The 20,902-nt window shown below is 40.8% G+C and overlaps 1 long non-coding RNA gene across 7 annotated transcripts; it reads left to right on the top strand.

The window, feature by feature from the left end:
- Positions 1 to 79: 79 nt before the first annotated feature.
- Positions 80 to 19,954, top strand: LOC127034757 (uncharacterized). Of its 7 annotated transcripts, none has more exons than XR_007769484.1 (5): positions 80 to 1,022; positions 1,637 to 1,686; positions 1,879 to 2,658; positions 9,547 to 9,754; positions 10,423 to 19,141. It is a non-coding gene; the product is annotated as an uncharacterized LOC127034757 (long non-coding RNA). The 7 variants fall into 7 exon arrangements; XR_007769483.1 differs by having other exon boundaries at positions 80 to 1,686; positions 10,423 to 10,551; positions 13,922 to 19,141; XR_007769482.1 differs by having other exon boundaries at positions 81 to 1,686; positions 1,879 to 2,447; positions 2,597 to 2,658.
- The last annotated feature ends 948 nt before the right edge of the window (positions 19,955 to 20,902 follow it).

Raw genomic sequence — 20,902 nt, 5'->3', positions numbered from 1 at the left:
GGGAGGGGATTTTCCCCCGGGTTAATTGCATGCAGGAAATTCCTTGGAATCTGCGGGCTGCGTTTACCTTAGCGCAAACTGTTTCTAAACAAGATGGACAGAGGTGGGAGAAGTTTGGGGGCACTCATTGAGCCTCGCAGGGACCTCCGGGGAGCAGCCCCGGGCACGGGGCGAATAGCTGTGTGTCTGCTCCCCTGCTACAGTGTTGCCCCGCAGCCACACCGAGCCCCGCTGGCTCGCGAGCCGCCTTGTTACAATGTGTCCATTGCACAGGACGGGAACAAGGGGGAGAACGTAGCAGTTTTGCTTATTAAAGGTCCTGGGGTTGCAACAGCCAATCAGCGTGGAGCTTCCATTTTGTTTGAGCGGTGGAAGGCAGCCGGGGATCTCTCTTTTTGCCTCTTTTCCTGGGCGAGGAGCGTCTCGCCTGGCTTTGGGCTTCATGTTGTTTTAGCTCATCTTGTGCTTTTGGTTTGTAATTTGGCCGTGGTTAGGTAATTGGCTGGTTAAAGGCACCAGGAGCCCGCAGCCAATCAGCGCGCAGCTTCCATTTGGCTTGAGTTATTAGACGCTGATCTAAAAACATCCTTCACCAGACAGCTAAGGAGAGGCCAACAGATCAGGCAGCCATTTTTCTGCAATGGAATTAAATGGCCAACTGGGTTTTCCTTTGTTCCAAAAGGGGATACTTTATTTGCATCCACACCATCCATTTCAGGACTTCTCAGTGTTGTATTAATGTCTGACAACATTTTAAAGGACTCAATGAAGAAGGAAGATAAAAAAGATTTGGATTTTTCCTTATGATTTGGAATCCATCTTTGTCTTGTGTAACTAGGTCATGGCACACCCTTATGTCAGCAGTAACAATTTTGAATTCAAAAATAAGTAAATACATATTTTTGTTTGGGTTTTTTAAGCTTTAGAACTATATTATGACTGAACAATAAATTTAAAAAAAAGTTCCTGTATTAAACACTTAATTCCTGGCCATTTTTATTAACTCCTTTGGTGCTTATAAGGTAACGTTTTAAATATAGACTTAGGAATAGTGAATTCTGGCATAAAAATTTAATATGATAAACTTTTTTTTTCTTTTACATTGTAAGTACCCAATCCATTCTGTCCTTACTAAAGTGTAGTTTTCATGTTAATGTTACTGGAGTTGTCCTTATTTCTGAGCCTTCATTTGCATGTCTTTATGTTTTTTTGTCTGTTTTAGCTAAAACAATTTTATGCTTTTAAAATATTTTAGTTATAAAGCAAAATATCTGGCGAGAGATGTTTTTAAAATGTTTACATACAGTAAATGTTAACCAGGTGTTTTCACACTAACATGTACAGACTAAAATATTTGGGGGGAACATTTTTGAGTTTGTGTAGTCTGGAGAGCCACTGGCTGTCCTTTTAATGTAGAGTAAATCTGTCACAGGAACCTAGATTTAAGCCTCGAGTTCTAAGGATACTGTCAGTCACCATAACTGGACAACATTTTCTATAGCTTTTTGATGCTACACCATTGCCAGATAAAGATCTCTAAATGTCTTAACAAGATACGTTTTGGCTTGCAAATTTACCAGAGAAGTGGGGATACAGATTATATAGCTCTATATTTATAAATCTGTTTTTTAAAAAGCTAAACAACACAACTTCACCTTCAGAACTGCATTCATCAGTGGTGAGCGGGTAAGTAAACCCTTTTGCCCTTGCAGAGAAACAGATAGCCCAGGCCTGTTCGACAAATGTTATTGTCCTGGACAGAGAGAGCCTAATGATCGTCTGTAAAACGGTAGCTATCTTGTTCTTGTGTCATCGATACATATACAGACTATATTAATATATATTTTTCAGAGGGTGTTTTCTTTTTTCTCCACAAAGCGCTTGTTAGCAGCTCTGCTTTTTGTGGAGGGAGACTGCGGATCCATGCTGGCATTACATGGCTGTTAAATTGTTCCACCTCCCCCCCTCCTCTACCTCCAAACAGAAAGATTATGAAGGAGGCTTTTAGAAGACGAATAGACCAAAGGGAACCCCCTTACGTGTTTATCCATCTAATTACTGAAGAATCTGGCTCGCGAAAAGCAAAGAGGGACCGTTTTCAGAACGGTGACCACGAGCCTGTAAAGGTCTCACTAAAATGCGCTGCAAAATCCTTCCCCAGGAAAGGCAGCTACCTTCGAAACGGTCTGAAAATAGATCCACAATGGAGGAGGCTGCCTCCAAAGGAGGGAAACTTTGCAGCCTGGATTGTTAACAGTCGGGAAGAAGTGACGCAGTTGATGTTCACAGCAGTTCTGTGCTTTCATGCAGCTACTGAGCCCATGCAACTAACTCCCAGCTGATTTTTATTTTAAAACCTGCTAATGCACCAAGCGTGTAATGCCTTTGCAGCCCAGTGCCACGAGAAAAACCGGGAGGCTGTCTGGCATTTCAGCATGCAGCTCCAGGTTGTACTCCATATTGTTTGTGAGAGGGGGTGGGGTAGTGGCTCGTAATGGCTTCTTCTTTGTAATGCTGTATTCTTGTCAGGTTGGGGGGCAGCAGGACGTCTGTGTCTCCCAGTGTCTAGCGTTGTTTCTATTTCCGATCATTGCAGGGAGATGACTGGCCGCCCCCCCTTTGTGAGGCTTGTGGAAAGTGAAGAAAAGTAAGAGGGGGGTTTGTTTTTAAGGCTCAGGGAAAAAAAATGGTTGCCATTTCGTGAAAGCACTTTGCAGCAGCAGAAGGAAGCGAGCAGGGGCTTGTAATCGGAGATCCTGGCAGAGCTCCAGCTATTGCCTGCTGTTCTGCTAGGCACTCCCAGGGGAGCTGGGGGGACCGAGAGGGGGAGGGAGAGAGGAGGGGAGGCCAGGGCTAGGCTGGCAGCTCTCTTAAAGAAACAGGACACTAGCTTGGGGAAGACAAAGCAGTATCGAGTAATGCAGGCAAAGCCCTCATGGCTATAAATAACACGATTGTTGCTATGAAGATGCTCCAGGTCACTTTTTTAAAAACTTAAAAAAAAAAAAATTACCGTAGCGTAGCACAGCACAGGCATTTGAAAAGCGAGTGCAATCCAGAATTAGCCAAATGGCCAGGAAATGGCATGAGGCACCCTTAGCGCTCTAGATGGTGGTGTTTGCTTTAAACAGATCGGACGACGGGCTCGCTGTCTGGCGTTCAGATGAATGTAATGGGGTGTATGCTGCTAGAAACGTGTGGAGATCGAGACAAGCCGTGTGAGCTTTAGTTCAGTCTTTTAAACCGTCCCCTAGCTCTTAGCGCATTGTTTTTCAAAGTAGGTTTCACTGCATGTTGCTAAGCTTCCTCTGTCCTCTTCGGCCCACAAACAGGGTGGGTCCAACATTGAGATGGGAGGGAGGAGCAGCTGACAGCAGAGTGCATGGCCTGTGCCAGATCAGGTTGCTGGCTGCCCCTGCTTCTCTGCTGACTGCGGGGATTGTAGATCCTGCGGCCATTGTATTACTTATGGTCTCTGCACCACTCTGTGTACGTGCAGGGGGATCCTTGCCTTTCCAAAAGGAGTTTGAGAGGCCTCTCTCCCTCACTTCTTCCCTATTGTCAGGCTCAACGTTTAGTAAATGGAGGGTCATATTAGTCCATTGATCCATTTATATCTACTTACAGAAAGGATCAAGGCCAGAGGCCAGCTCATATTCTGTATTTCTAGAAAAAAAAAATCTAGGGCAGGACTGAAACTAGTGTAGGAGGTTCACTCACAAGGAGAATTAACAGGTCCATTTTCAGTGCGGTTAAATCCATTCTGGGTGGTTTTGAAATGCAAAATTTGTCAGATTAAATAGATTTTCCTACATCTAGCTAAGTATGAGGGTATTATGGTTGTTTCTGAGTTTATAAAATGCTCATTTTGCTCTTTGGGGAGTTGTTCACTCCACTCCACACTAAAATTAGATCAGATAGTGCAGCCTGCCTTAATCAACCATCCAAAGGGCCAGCAAAACCCAGTTGTAGAGGTGGCCTTTTCTTAAGGGTAGAAGAAAATCATACCTTTTTCCCTCCCATAAAGATTCACAGTAAGTGGCTACTTAAGACAAATGCTTGCCTCTTGGAGGTGGGATCTATAGTGCAGGGTTCACTGTACCAGTTTGTGTGTAAAGTTAGTCATTTTCTTGTTTTTTGTAAAAGCTTTGGTTTGGTATGTGATGAGAGGTTTACGGGAGGGTAGGGTTGTGCAAATCATTGCATTTTCATCTTTTTCACCATAAATATAAGGGTTTATTTTACTCTTAACAGTTGACTATATTTTCATCCATAATCCTTCCACAACCTGAATCAAGCTGTTATACTAGAACAAGCAATGAACCTGTATGCATGTGTCTATATGGGATACACAAACATAAATTCCCACATGAAAATGCCTCTAAAACACAAGACTTACTATTAAAATTAGAAAACTGGCTCCCCTGCCTTTTAACCAGCCACCTCTCCTCTCTAATTGGGATGCAGTGGTTCAAACACGTTACTTTTTTTTTTTTTTCCCTCTTCCCCTGGTTTTCTAGAATCTCTTTGGAGCCATTATGCACTCGAGCATTCTTGTTCTTTGTATAGTGAAACAGGAAACTATCTGAACTAATTTCAGAAAGTGAAGTGCATATTTGTATTCAGTAAAATATCTCTGTTAGCAACATGGAGAACTCACTGAGCGCCGTAACCCATGAAGTCACATTCATGTGCATGGCTGTAGTTCTGATTACTTTAAATAATAAAAAGTAAAGATATATAGTTTTTCTTTACCATAAATCCTTGTTAAGATGTTCCTTGACTATTTTTTATTAAACTAGAAGTCAAACCCATTTTAATTTACTGAAAGATTGTGAAAATCAAACAGCATCCAAATCAAAACAGTGCTGCAGATTATTTTTTACTATAGTAAAACAGTTCTAAGTCTTGCACTATATTGTGCAAGCTGAACATATAAGTGGTGAATGAGGAAGTGGTCAGTTAATTTTAAGCAACATCTCTCAACTTTCTGGTGCTTGTTTTTTTTATTTTTAAATGCATGTTAAACTGTATGTGTTCAGATATTTTAACAAATGTTAAAACTCAAATTATCACCTCTTTCTCCCCTCATACCTCCAAAATGGTTTAATACTGAAGTTCTGTTCTTCACTTAACTGGTTATACCCAACTGTGATTATGGTTTCCAAATAGTGGGTGATCTTATGTATCAAGGCCCTACTTTTGTGTGTGTTTGCACAATCTGTCCAAGCACACATCTGTGTAGTTACTTTTCCAGTGCTAATTCCTTTGTGTGCAATTAACCACTTTGCAGAGTGCAAAACCATCACCTGTGTCCTCAGGCAATGGAATCTTACAATCGATGAATTGCCCTAGCAAGTGTTAGGGTTAGAAAAGTATGTGCAGAGAGTTGCACATATGTGCAAGTGAAAGCCAGTGTGATGGAGCACTGAAAACCTGGGCCCAAATGTGCTGCAGTAAGTACCATAAAGTGGGTTGAGGCAGAGATTAGTGGCCTATTTTTCAGAAGTGCTGAGCACCTGCAGCTCTTGATGAATAAGAGGCTACCTAGCACCCTTGAAAATCACGTCATGTCTGAATTAGGAATTTCCTTGCTTTTGTAAGGTTGTTAAATAGTGTTTTAAATATAGTCTAAAAGTTGTTGACAGAATCTGAGAGCAGCTATAACTGTAGAACGGATGGCTTAGTGACCAAGCATCAGGTCTGAAACACTGGGCTATCACTGCATTTTAAATGCCAGAAAGGTCAACCGAGACTTTCTTTGTGTTAGACTGACTCAGTTTTAGTCCTGAAATTTCTGCTCTTATGTGCTCCCTAATGATTCAATAATGCTCCGTCTCATAGGAACAGGATTTGTTCTTGCCCAACGTATCCCACTGCTTCATTATTGAGCAGCATGCTCTGTGCCAGTCGTTCAAGTGGTGGCTGCATTTCTGTGACAAAGTGTTATATCTGACACACTCTAGGATGAGAGACGCTATAGAAGCAGATATATATAATAATAATTTTTGTAGCTACCCTGGTAGACATTAATTTTGACGATATTCAGTTTCACAGCTCTTTTATGTTGGGTCCTGTAACTTTTTTTTTTTTTACAATAGTGAATTTAGAAACTAATATAGTAGTGCAGTGTCTGTGCATGCATGTGTAGCTACTCTCATGCGGCTTTGGACACTAGATTAATAGAAGGACAGACGGTATCATTGTGATCATCTAGTTTGACTTCCTGCATTACACAGTCTGTAGGACTTCCTGCAGTTAATGACTGCTTCAGGTCCAATAGCTGTGGTTGAACTAGAGTATATCTTTTAGAAAAATATCAAGTCTTGGTTTTAACCTTTCTGGCGTGGAGAAGCCATCATACTCCTTGTTAAATTGTTTCAGTGATTAATTACCCTAATTTAAAAACAATGTAATAGCCCTATGTTATCAAACTTCTGTTTGTAGATACTTCTAGACTGTGATCACATTACCCCTTAACCTTCTTCTGATCACCTAAATGGATTGAGCTCCTTAAGTGTCTCGCTATAAGGCATGTTTACCAATCCTTTAATCAGTCTCATGGCTCTTCTCTGAATCTTCTCCAATTTTTCAACTTCCTTCTTGAAATATACACACATGAATTGCTCACAGTATTCCAGTAACAGTGTCAGCAGTGCCAAATACGAAGGTAATATGACTTCTCTACTCCTACTTAATATTCCCATGTTTATGAATCCATGGATCACATTAGCTCCTTTTGACCACAGCATTGCACTGCAAGCTCATATTCAGATTATCCACAATGCTGCCAAGTTCTTTGAGTTACTGCATCTCAGAATCTCCATCTTGGAGGCATGGCCTGGATATTTTGTTCCCAGATGTTTTATTATGGCCAAATGTAAAGACATACACTTGGCTATATTAAAAATATTGTTTGCTTGAGCCCAGTTTACCAAGCAATCCAGATCACTCTATCAATGACCTGTCCTCTGCATTATTTACCCACTACTCCATTCTTTGTCATCTGCATACTTTGTCCGTAACCATTTTATATTTTCTTCCAGGTCATTGATAAACAAATATTTAATAACATAGAGTGAGGAACCGGTCCCTGCAGGATCCCACTAGGAACATTCCCACTCATTGGTGATTTCCAGTTAACAATTTACATTTTGAGATCTATCAGACAGTTTTGAATTCATGTTGATTTTATATCGTTCTAGTTTCTTAATCAAAATGTTGTACGGAGTCAAGTCAAATGCCTTACAGAAGTCTATTACATCGACACTGTTACCTTTATCGACCAAACTTGTAATTTCATCAAAACATTATATAATTTACACTAGAACCTAAAATAATAAGAATGGGAATGTTGACCAAGGAAGATGGTTTTCCTTTGTTTTTTTTTTGTGCCATACAATTTTTAACCTCTGCCAGAGTGGGGCAGAAAAGATGTCTGTAATTTCTCATGCCATCTCTAGATAGGGCTGCCTTTTACCTCTATCCTACCCTGCAGTATACTCACTGGGAATATACATATGATCTAGCACAGGGTTTCTCAACCCATGGGTCAGGATCCAAAATTGGATCACCAGAATAGAGAGGGATAGCACAGTGGTTTGAGCATTGGCCTGCTGAACCCAGGGTTGTGAGTTCAATCCTTGAGAGGGCCACTTAGGGATCTGGGGCAAAAATCAGGACTTGGTCCTGCTAGTGAAGGCAGGGGGCTGGACTTGATGACCTTTCAAGGTCCCTTCCAGTTCTAGGAGATGGGTATATCTCCAATTAAAAAAAAAATATTATTATTAGAATGTGTCAAAGGATTGTCTTGGCAACTTCTGTGGCTCCTGTCCCATGGGGCTGACTGGGATTGCCTCCCTCTTCCAGGCACTGCACCCTGTGAGGTCCTAGCACCGCTCAGGTTTGGCCAGCTGTCACGAGGATGAGAGTCTGGGTGGGCCAAATTTGAGTGAGTGGCACTGGAACTCCATGAGCCAGGTCATAATTCCACTCTCACAGATCTGGTCCAGTCAGGGAGCTGGGGCCAAACCTGAGTGGTGCTGCAACCACGGAGGTTGAAACACCTGGAGTGGAGAGCCAAGCCCAGCAAGCCCCACAGCACAAGAGCTGCAGGAGCTCCCATTGTGGGGTGAGTGCTGGGCAGGCAGGATTCAGCCCCCTCCAGGGATAGGATCTAACTGAAACCACCCCAGGGCCTCTACCCCTCTAGTCTATTTGCTGGGTTGCAACAGGCATGAACATTTGCAAATGGGTCCTGAGCCCAAAAAGGTTGAGAACCACTGATCTAGCATGAGACTTGGAACCTTTATCTGTTGTATTGTTTTCACGGTCTTGATATAAGAAGATCCGTGTCCATAGCTAATCACATATGATGGAAAGAACACATCTGTCATCAGAAAAAATCCATATGACATTTGATGCACACGATTTTTGTAACCACAATATATTGGTTATTCATTATACTTTTTGTAATACTAAGCAGGAGCAGCACATCAAGACAGTTTTTGAATGCTTTAGAAATATAATAATTTTTGAGCTATAAAAGAATAACAAAGCAAATTCAATTCCTGTCATACACCAGCTTCTGCATCTCATTTCATTCACAATTTAAATAGAGCTACTGCTGAAGTGAAATGTGTTTACAGCAGCTAATTCTGCAAGTACTTTGAAACTTTAAAAAGTTGTTATAAATCAACCAAGCTTGAAACTGATCAATACTTAGAAGTCATTACATCATTTCAAAATTTTAGCTTAATGCTTCCTGGCCTAAAACTGTCAAATTTTAAACAGAAATTACTTCAGTAGTTATGAATTTTGGCATTCATTGAGGTTGTGTTGTTATAGATAGCAAATGAAAGCATACACTGTGAGTGGTAAACTACAAACATATATGGATCAAAATACTTGTGCATTGAGACTTCAATCACTCAGACTGTCTAGAGACACTATTGAACTTGAGCTGTTTTAACAAGTGTGAATGCAGAGCATGTGATAACTGGCTGATGGAAAATGCTGTTAGAGTTATTTTTAAAAAAAAGTTGTGAGCTGTTGTCTCTTTTTTTTTTCCTCTTGTGATGACTTTCAAATTTGTTCAGCTTATAAGTGAAACAGTTTTTTTTTCCTAACTACTGCATTGCAAGCTCCACTTGTGATATGAAATCAAGCTGAGTTCTTTCTCCCCTTTGTTATCGCTGTTACTGATGGTATCCCAGTTTGGATTTTTTTTGGACAGGGCTGTTTGAGTGCTCCAGCTGGTTTATTAAGCCAGGGTTTTTCAGTAGAACTGGCTTGGATATGTGTACTGCCTAATATTGGCTGGTCCACTATAGCCCTATTCTGCTGCAGAGCACAGCAGCTTACAGTTGCTAAGCAGCTGCAGATTCTTCTTTACCTTAGCTACCAATAAGCTGTTCAGTGCAAGAAACATCAGTTCCCTTTGATCCATTAAGAAGCATAAGCAGCATGAAAACATGAGCAGTGTATTTTTGACCCAAGCCTATTTCCAAAAATTTGTTTTTATTTTTAACCCTTTCAAACTTCCAGATTGCAAGACAGCTCTAATCCCCGAACTCGAGTAAGCTCTCTCCACACCTCCAGAGAGCTGCGGCCTGCTCATTTTCTCCACTCCCTCTGAGAGGAGTCGGTGATGATGAGCAGAGCTCACTTTACTTCCCAACACCTTCCTTGCTGGTGAAGTCCTTCCTTTTCTCTCAGTGTGACTCCTCTCTCACCTGATCAATAATATGCTGAGGTAAGACTAGCCGCTATTGGGGTGGGATGAGGTTCCTGGAACAGGGAAAGTATTGCATAAGAACGGCCATACTGGGTCAGACCAAATGTCCATCTAGCCCAGTATCCTGTCTTCTCACAGTGGCCAATGCCAGGTGCCCCAGAGGGAATGAACAGAACAGGGAATCATCAAGTGATCCATCCCCTGTTGCCCATTCCCAGCTTCTGGCAAACAGAGGTTAGGGACACCATCCCTGCCCATCCTGGCTAAGAGTCATTGATGGACCTATCCTCCATGAACTTACTTAGTTCTTTTTTGAACTCTGTTATAGTCTTGGCCTTCATAACATTCTCTGGCAAGGAGTTCCACAGGTTGACTGTGTTGGGTGGGTGGGTGGGCGGGCGGGCGGGGGGGGGGGAAATCACTTGCTTTTGTTTGTCTTTAAAACTGCTGCCTATTAATTTCATTTGGTGACCCCTAGTTACTGTGTTATGAGGAGGAGTAAATAACCCTTCCTTATTTACCTTCTCCACACCAGTCATGATTTTATAGACCTCTATCACATCCCCCCTTAGTTGTCTCTCTTCCACGATGAAAAGTCCCAGTCTTATTAATCTCTCCTCATACAGCAGCCGTTCCATACCCCTAATAATTTTTGTTCCCTTTTTCTGAACCTTTTCCAATTCCAGTATATATATTTTGAGATGGGGCAAATGTATCTGCATGCAGTATTGCCTGTGCTCCTCCCATTCCTGGTCTCTTTCTCCTGAGAGGACTCTGTAAACCAGCCTCCTGAGAGAGATGCTCTCAAGGACCAGGTATTGGACTACAGGAGGGGGCTGGTGCCACAAAGGACTGGGGGAATCAGTCTGTAGTGCCCCAAAATTATTCCTATTCGACAGCTGTTCAGTTATCCATATTAAATAAGCTGATGATTTGAGCCCATCTCCTAGTGTGTAGTTGTTAACATCATAGAAAAAAAACCATGGCTGGCATTTGTTGGCAGAGAAGTAAGGACTGAATGGAGAGTAGGGATGTAAATGGTTAACTGGTAAGCATTAGGCTTACCATTAAACGACCTTAATCATTAACCTTGGCGGCCCCACACCAGCTGGAGCAACCTGAGCCCCGGCTGCCTTGTGCCTGCCAGCCAGAGGGACCCCAGCCATGCCAGGCCGGCCGGAGCAACCTTGGTTAACCAGTTAAAGGATATAATTTTAACTGGTTAACCTTTTTAACTGATATTTACATCCCTAATGGAGAGGTAGCTTGTACTCTCCTCTGTTCAACGCCTCCAGGGCAGGGTTGAGGGATATGTTCTGGGGGAGCGTGAAAGGAGGAGAAGCTTCCACAGCTGCTGCCTACAGTGTGCCTTCTCGGTGGACAGTGCTCTTCAGGTTCTAGGGCTGTGAGCACCACATCTTTCACCAGTGCTAATTCACTCAACACTGAGATTTGGAAAGTCATGTCAGCCACATAGATACTCTGGCCCACATGATTGATACCCCTGATTTAAGGGATACCAGAGAAAATAACCTGAAGAGGAACAGTATGCCTTCTCTATGAATAGCTGCTTTCTAGGTAGAAGACAATCTGTGGTTTATGAGCCAGATCTGTCCCATCTACGTAAGAGTTGCTGAACGTTCCCTGCCCTTTTTTGCTGAGTTGTGCTTCTAGTTTGGCTGTCAGTTCCATTTTTCTGCCACAGATACTTGTCCAGTTTTCCCTTTTTTAGCTCTTTGAACATTATGGTAGCATTTGGATGGTTTATATGCATAGTTTGCCTAAGCGTTTTGCACTGGGTTAGTGCATGAGCCACTTTGAGCCAGATTAAACAGGAACTCTGTTTCCAAGACATGGAAACGAGTATTTTCTCATTGAAATTTCCTTTTTCCACATTACTTAATATTCTAGAAAATTGTTTTAGCAGCTCTTTCTGCTGAAAAGAATTGGACAGTGTATTTCCTATTTGGCCAAGTAACAATTTAATAATGTTCTGGTTTGGGCTAAACATTATTTAAACTGATGCATGTAACAGCCACCTTTCATTCTGGATAAATGTAAAAAAGCAATTGAGCTCCTTTATGGAACCAAAACAAACAAACAAAAAAACAACCACCAATGAGGAGTCCTCGTGGCACCTTAGAGACTAACAACTGTATTTGGGCATAAGCTTTTGTGGGCTAAATCCACTTCATCAGATGCACAAAGTGAAAAATACAGGAGCAGGTATAAATACATGAAAGGATGGGGGGTTACTTTACCAAGTGTGAGGTCAGTCTAACAAGATAAATAAATTAACAGCAGGATACCAAGGGAGGAAAAATCTCCTTTGAAGTGGTAAGAGAGTAGCCAGTTACAGACAGTTGACAGGAAGGTGTGAGTAAAAGTAGGGAGAAATTAGTATCGGGGAAATTAAATTTAGGTTTTGTAATGACCCAACCATTCCGTCATTATTCAGGCCTAATCTGATGGTATCCAGTTTGCAAATTAATTCCAGTTCTGCAGCTTCACGTTGGAGCCTATTTTTGTTGTTTTTTGTTGTTGAAGAATTGCCACTTTTAGGTCTGTTATTGAGTGACCAGAGAGACTGAAGTGTTCTCCTACTGGTTTTTGAATGTTATGATTCCTGATGTCAGATTTGTGTGTATTTATTCTTTTGCGTAGAAACTGTTGGGTTTGGCCAACGTACATGGTAGAAGGGCATTGCTGGCACATGATGGCATATATCACATTGGCAGATGTGCAGATGAACGAGCCCCAGATGGTGTGGCTGATGCTGTCCCTTGAATAGATATGTGGACAGAGTTGGCACCAGGGTTTATAGCAGGGTTTGGTTCCTGGGTTGGTGTTTTTGTTGTGTGATGTGTAGTTGCTGGTGAGTATTTGCTTCAGGTTGGGAGGCTGTCTGTAGACGAGGACTGGCCTGTCTCTCAAGGTCTATGAGAGTGAGGGACTGTCCTTCAGGATAGGTTGTAGATCCTTGATGATGCGCTGGAGAGGTTTTAGTTGGGGGCTGTAGGTGACGGCTAATGGCATTCTGTTACTTCCTTTGTTGGGCCTGTCTTGTGACTTCTCGGTACCCTTCTGGCTCTGTCAGTCTGTTTTTTCACTTCACCAGGTGGGTATTGCCATTTTAAGAATGCTTGATAGAGATTCTGTAGCTGTTTATCTCTGTCTGAGGGATCAGAGCAAATGCAGTTTGTATCTTAGAGCTTGGCTGTAGACAATGGATCGTGTGATTTGGTCTGGATGAAAGCTGAAGGCATGTAGGTAAGTATAGCAGTCAGTAGGTTTCCGGTATAGGGTGGTATACTGTTTAGGAAATGGACCTCTCATGTGGACTGGTCCAGGCTGAGGTTGATGGTAGGGTGGAAATTGTTGAAATCTTGGTGGAATTCCTCAAGGGTCTCCTTCCCATGGGTCCAGGTGATGAAGATGTCATCAGTGTAGCGCAAGTAGAGTAGGGGCATAAGGGGACGAGAGCTGAGGAAGCGGCGTTCTAAGTCAGCCATAAAAATGTTGGCATACTGTGGGGCCATGCGGGTACCCATAGCAGTGCTGCTGACTTGAAGATATATATTGTCCCCAAGTCTGAAATAGTTGTGAGTGAGGACAAAGTCAAAGTTCAGCCACCAGGTTTGCCGTGGTGGTATCAGGGATGCTAATCCTGATGGCTTGTAGGCCAGTTTTGTGTGGAATGTTGGTGTAGAGAGCTGCTACATCCATAGTGGCTAGGATGGTGTTTTCTGGAAGATCACCAAAGGATTGTAGTTTCCTCAGGAAGTCAGTGGTGTCTCGAAGATAGCTGGGAGTGCTATAGTGTAGGTCCCGAGGAGAGAGTCTACATGGAGTACTACCCAAACCATAGGCTCAAGGGAGGGCTTCAGTAAAAGCTGAACAATGTGGCCCAAGAGGTTTCCCTGTGGACTGATATAGCAAAGGCAGGGGGTAGGGCAGTGACTGATTAAGCTGGTTGTGAGAGAAGCAGAAAGAGACAACACAAAAACAGACATAGAGAAGGCAGAACGAGCTTGAGGAGCATGGCCCTGAGACAAAACCTAGAGAACTTTTTGGCTGAGCGATGGTTGAAAGAGGCTTGGAACTGTGAGCAAAGAAACTCTCTCCTGTTTGATTCCTACTGTGCTGAGGGAAACAAGACTTTGACCATTCTTTGTAAATAAACAGGACTGCATACCAAAAACAAAGAAACAAAAACCCCAAAACCTGTCTCCGTCATCAGTTTCTTCTCCTAACTGAAACAACCTGCAGGACTCTGGAAATTAGCTAACCACTTGGGAGAAAAAGAGGTAACAATAACTTGTACTGATAGTGCTTTACACTGACATAGTGCCTTTCATGGGTGGAGCTTGAACTGCTTTACAAACATTACAATTCATAGTATCCCATTGACCTATTTTTGTATGCACTTTACAGGTAGCACAAAAGTTAAATGACTTAACCAAATTTCTATAGGCCTAGTTTATACAAATCTGCACTTTTACTGGTATAGCTAATTTCATTTGTAGTGGGTGGCTTTACTATACCAGTACAAAGCAGAGTTTCCCCATTATAGCTGCATCCACACTAGGAATGATTTGCTGGAATAGTATTCTGATATTCCAAAATCAGTAAGTGCTTAGCGTAGAGACAGCCTAGGTGGTTTTTGCTAGTTTAGCTATACTGGTTGGTATAACTATCTTGGCAAAATGTGTGTAGTGTAGACAAGGCCATAGAGTGGTGGTGATGCTGACAAAAAAAAAAAATTGATGCTGCTCCTGTGCAGAGACCACAGCCTACCATGCTGACCAATACTGTCTCACTGTTTACTTATATTCCCCCTATATGCATCTGTGGTCTCTTATGTTATATTTAGATTGTAAACTGTTTGGGACTGGGACTGTCTCTCTGTTCTGTGTTTTTACAGCACCTTGAACAGTGCGGTCCTGGTCCATGACAAGGGCTCCTGGGCGCTATGGTCATACAAATAATAACAGTAGAGCAGGGAAATGAATTCAGTATCCAAACTTCTGCTCCCTCACTCTGAACACTAGCTCACACTTCCTGAAAGGCATGTGGGAAAGATGTTAAATATAATACACTATTATCTTTCCTAAACAGGCTTCCTCCCTAAAATTAATGTGAAAATATAGCCTACCTTGATGAGAGAACATTCTGTGTGGTAATACAGAAACTAGTTTGCTTTGCCACTCATTGGCAGAAAGCATATCAACTTGTCATTTCCCTGGAAGTATAGGATTTGAGGGAAATATTAAGAAACTGTTAAGTTCTTAAGTGTTGCTCAATTACTGAGTCAGCAGTGTAGCACGATATTAATATATTCCATGATTAGATTTTTTTTTTAAGACAATGCAAAAATCTGTAAATTGAAAATTGTAGTCCTGAGGCAGGAGCTTCAGGATTAAATTAACAATTCAAATTAAAAACAAGTTGAGCTATTTACAGGATCAGATTTTTTTTTTTAATTTGAAGATTATATGAGTCAAAATATACGTTTTTTAGAACATTGTTACACAGAAGAAGAAAATTCTGCCTCAGGACTGGTTGAAAAGAGTTTTGACTGTTTACTAAGTTTCTGTTTACCTTTTTAGCACCAGATTTCATTCCTGTTGAACTATCAGATTTCAGTGAGGCTCTGCACTTAAGACAGGGCTATGCCTGACTGCATCACATCACAAGGTATTGACATGTATGGGAATTATATGTTCCTGTGTGTGATTGAGATATATATATATCACACCATGCTCTAAAACATATTTTAATCACATTATTAAAGAGTTGTGCCTGAATATTAAAAAAAAATGACTATTTGGCATCTAATTTCTGGGATAGAATGCTTCCAGTTTCCTCTGCCTTGGCTTGATACCTGCAACAATTATAAGATGAATTTCAAGTGCTGCAGGGTGGGATTTACAGATTACTCATGTTAATTCCAACCTAAATTCTCCTCCTGGGCCTTCAGAGTAAAGTGGATACAAATAAATGTTTTTAATCAGATTTTATTTAAATTTGTTTTTATTTAAGTGTATTTTTATTTTTAAATATAAACATGCTTAAATTCAATTTGAAATTGACAACCTATGTTAAGAGCTAAATTTATGTAAACTATTAAAATAAAATTTAAAAAATATGCTTCATCAATGACCCGTCTTTTGAATTTTAATGAATTAAAGGATGTTACTTTTTAAATTTATATATAGAATTAGGGCTAAACATCTTTAACTTTTGAGATCAACTCAAGCTTTATAAATACGTCACAATATCATGCATCTAATTAAATCTGTCTGTCTCTCTCTGGATATAGATATATATTACTTTCAGTCTTTACAATGGAGAGAATGCTGCTATTTACATTTTTCCAAATGTAAGTTATTTCAGTTTCTGTTGCACAGAAAAGATTTTGCCTTAATTACTTTTTGTTTTCAGTTTAGCTAGCAGGTGGAGAGAGAGTTAAGCACCTAAACTCCTGCAAATCTCACTAGGCACCTGTCTGGATCTTTAGGTACATATCCATGGTGACAGGAAACGATCCATCAGTTCACTATTTACTGTTCATTCTTCCATTCTTTTGCATTTAAAACTGATTTATTAAACATGTTTTGATAAACTTACTTTTTCTTGTTATAATCCAGCACATTTAAGGAAGTTTTATTTAATAAATAGATGCGTCTGACAAAGTGTGAATTCACCCATGAAAGCTTATGCTCCAATACATCTGTTAGTCTGTAAGGTGCCACAGGACTCCTTGTTGTTGTTTGTTTAATAAAAACATTTTTAAAATGTCATTTTTGTATATTTTAATCAAATTTCTATTTCTGTTCAAATGCAGCTTGATACAAATAGCAAGTAAAAAAAATCTAATAAGAAATGAATCATTCACCATTCTCTAATATAAAATAAAAATTAAAACTCTGAATAAATGTATATTAAGCTACATAATTACTTAAGTATATATGTAAAGATATAGTGCTGTCCTTGCTAGTGCAAAAAACAAACAAAAAAACACCACCAAATTTGGTGCATAGGCAATCAAATGTGTTTTTAATTATTATACCAACCAATGAAAGAGGTTTATTCTTTAGAAAAATAAAAAGTACAAATGCAAAACAAGATTAAATTCAGTTATGTAAATCAGTTTTCTGTTTGCTGATCTGATTTTTAAATCACTTTTATTAACATCAGTCCATGCCATTTGAGTGTATTTACCCTCTGACTTTAGGCAGACTCTGCCAGCTCAGTGTATGAAAGCACAAGGTCTTTGTCAGACTGCATTTTGCTGTTGTAGGAAAGCACAAGGTCTTTCATACAACAGCAAAATGCAGTCTGACAAATCAAACCTGCAAATTTTGAATTTAAAAAAAAAACTGCAATCGTGTAGCTTTTTATTTTTCGAAACTTAATACTAATAACTGGTAGGTTTTTTGTTGATGTATTTTAATTTTTTTAGTGACTTCAGTACTGCTGAAAAGTATGGGATTGACAGCTCTTGACCACTGAGTTCTCTTATTGATCTACTGTAAAGCAATATCCTTGGCACTGGCATTACAAACTTCCCCACGGGGTCCTAATCATTTGCCTCAACCTTAACATGATGTGCTTTCACTACATCTAGGGGCAGAGGAGTTCAGTCTTTATGCCCCATCAATCCCTGTCCTCTGCTGAAACTGTCAATTAGTGCCAATTGTGATGAGGGCAGCAATCACTGAATACTGCTCTAAGACTACTAAACATCTCTCATTGTGTACCCAAGATTATATAATGACTCTCAGTAGCTACCAGTCTGGGCTAGATTTGAACTGGCAACCCATAAGTGAAAGGCTCTGTATCCCAATGCAAAGAACCAAATATCTGTTTAAAGCAAAAATCTATTCCTTATTGCCTTTTTATATTAATTACAACAGAATTTTTAAGTGCAATCCCAGCATCCTCTTCCCACTTAGAATGGTAATACACAAAATTTCTCTCTTCTTCCACTGTTTTCATGTCACATTATCTACCTAAAAAAAATGCTGATTTTTCTTTCCAAGAAAAAGACAATAATTCAGGTGGATTGCTGTGTAGTAATACCTGCTTAACTGTTTGACTTTAACTTCAGTTTGTAAAGTAGATAAAACATTTTAAAATGATAGGGTTCCAGCATGGTTCTTGTGGAAGTGTGGACACTGTTTTCTCTTTTCCTCCTGATAACTGTCACCAAATCACAATAGACAGTTCCCCTCCACTAAATACACTACAGCATGGTTTTATGACACCAGCAGGCAAAAAATCCTTCTCCACCTTCGTTAAAGAACCCCTCTTCTAATATTAATTTTTAAACATGGCTATACCTATCATCATTTTGCTTCTAGTGTAAACAGGACCCCAATTTAATGTACAGTCTGTTTCATTTGTATCTTGTGGCAAACATAAACCAAGTATCAATTGATAAAGTGGTGAGCAGTGTACATTTAATTTGGTAACCGATATTAGTGGTAACAAAAATGCAATATAGACAAAACATTTTACATACCACTGATCAGCAGATTCTTGTTTTTTCGAGTCACTGCATGTGTTTATATGGTTAGTGCTTCACAGTATGTAGTGGATAAGAGTTGAGCTGTAATGTACTGGTGCTAGACTTGTTATATCTGCAATAAATAAATAAATGGGATAAACACAGGTTTTAAAAATCATATTTGCAGTTTGTTAATAAAGGGCCAGGCCCTGCTTCCACTGAAGTCAGTGGAAAAACTTCCACTCAGGATCAGACTCATAAATGCACACACTTGTATTACCACAACTAGAAAAAATACTTAGCATTTATATACTACTTTATGTGCAAAACATTTTGCAAACATTAATTTAAAATAATGAATGTAACCAAAATATTTAAGAGTTACATTTTTCAAATGTCAGGTTGACTATTACTTTAAAATACTATATCAAGTTTAGAGTAGACTAAATTGCTCACTTGTATTATATTGAGTCCTGAATCTAAAATGCTTCCCCTAAAACAAAATATAAGAAGTGTAGATGTGGTTTTTGTAAACAATCAAACAAATCCTACCTTGAATGAGTTATTGAATTACAACTCTATGAATTACAGTAATTCATTCAAGGGACATGAAGCAGCATATTTATGGGTTATAACATATCTGTTGATTTTTGAGATGGGTATAAAGGCCTGATCCAGCAAAGTGCTGAGCCATTCCTGGGCAGTGCTGAGTTCCTTCAACTGAAGTCCATACAAGTTGAGCCCCTTACCATCTTGCAGGATCAGACTTTAAGAGCATGTTTAGGTCTGGAATGTTCATAAGGTTTTGTATTCTCTTTTGACAGATGTATATACTCTAAATGTTCATGTTATGTTTTCTCAAAAATAAAATGTTAACATCATATAGGAGTGAACTCAGATGCTCATTGTCTTTTTAAATTTTGATTTTACAGCTCCTACCTGGGTACTTATATGGCCCCACCACCACTGTAATATCACCTCCTTTTCCCTGTTCAGTTCTCTGTATATGAACCGATGTCTTCCTTGAAACATCACTGACTTCAAGGGCATGAGATAATTCAATGGTAGTGAAAGTGTTTTTTGCATGCAGTCTCGAAGGCCATCTAGTGACACAACTATGCAAGAAGAAATGTCAGACCCCATGTGAACTGTAATTTAAAGAAAAAGTAAAATTGGGGAATGATAAACTCAACAGTTCTGTTGGTGGGTTGTTACCCCTTACACAGGTAATATTTCAGAAAGTTTTAGGGGTGAGCAAAATTTCCCAAGGAATTTAGATTTGCATAGTAAATGGGAGAAGAGTTGAGACACTTCACTGCAGGGAGCAAGTGGTTCATCTATGCTAGGTATAGGACTTAGTCCCTACAGAGGATGGGGCTCAATTTTGATCTCAATTACTACATTGTAAATGCAGAGTAACTCCAGTGAAATGCAAGATCAGGGCCATATTTATCATCTTATCCCTTTGGTTCTTACCTTTAAACAGATGCTATTTATGTGTGTACAATTAAGTCTGTGCATAAACGTTAACAGGGTTTGGTCTATGTAACTGAAATAAACATAATATTAGAGCTAAATTTGATGACAGTAAGTTTAGTATTGTACCAATAACTTTGAACACAGCTGATGTTTCTTAATTTAAGACTAGGGCACCTAAGTACCATGGTGATAGATGCATTAGAAATTAATAAAGTGAGCCACATGAATCTCTGGTGAAATACTGAAGTAATCTGGAATTTCATCAAGGATGAACTTGACAAATCAGTATGTTACCTTCATTGTCCTAACAGCTATTCTTTTCACCTGTGATATCGCATCCTGAAGAGGCTTGTCAGATATAAATATTTTTGGCTGCTTTTATTTCTGGAGAGAGTAAAAACCGTGTTGCTTCTCGAACAAGTGTTTCGTGCAGCTGCCAGAGACTTTAAACAAATAAAATACATGTTTAAAGGCCAAGGAAATGCTTTTGAGAAGAGATGAGGATGCCAGAACAGTTAGGGGGAGGGCAGGGCTTAGGAACAGCGCCGTGGAGCTCCTGTAAAGGGATGGATATGACAGGGGGCTTCTCAATTCACCAGGGGCTGCTGGGTGTAAGCAGTACCTATGTACAAGGCTGTCATGCACTGGACGTTCCTATATAAATGGAACTGATCTCAGTGCAGTGTGAGGGGTCTGCATGAAGGTTTCCAAATAGAAGTCCGTGCGGGGGGAGGGGGCTGTCGTAATGCACCCTCCTGTGTGTGCAAAGGGGTCTCAGTGCCAAGGAAGCCCCTGTGCGTGTAGGGGAGGGGGGGGTCTCAGTGCCCTAGGGCCGCTGGGTGTAGGGGAGGGTCTCAGTTCCATAGGCCCCTGGGTGTATGGGGGGGTCTCAGTGCCCTAGGGCCGCTGGGTGTAGGAGGGGGGGCCTGTGCGTGTAGGGGGGGGGTCTCAGTGCCCTAGGGCCGCTGGGTGTAGGGAGGGGGGGTCTCAGTTCCATAGGCCCCTGGGTGTAGGAGGCTCGGGGAGGGGGGGCCTGGGGTGTCTCAGTGCCCACGCGGCCCCTGTGCGTGTGGGGGGGGGGTCTCAGTGCCCTAGGGCCGCTGGGTGTAGGGAGGGGGGGTCTCAGTGCCCTAGGGCCCTGGGTGTAGGAGGCTCGGGGGGGGGGCTGGGGTGTC

This window comes from Gopherus flavomarginatus, chromosome 15, assembly GCF_025201925.1.
Source record: "Gopherus flavomarginatus isolate rGopFla2 chromosome 15, rGopFla2.mat.asm, whole genome shotgun sequence".
Lineage (NCBI taxonomy): Eukaryota > Metazoa > Chordata > Testudines > Testudinidae > Gopherus > Gopherus flavomarginatus.
The sequence above is the reverse complement of the archived record's forward strand: the minus strand, read 5'-3'. Positions and strand labels throughout refer to the sequence as shown.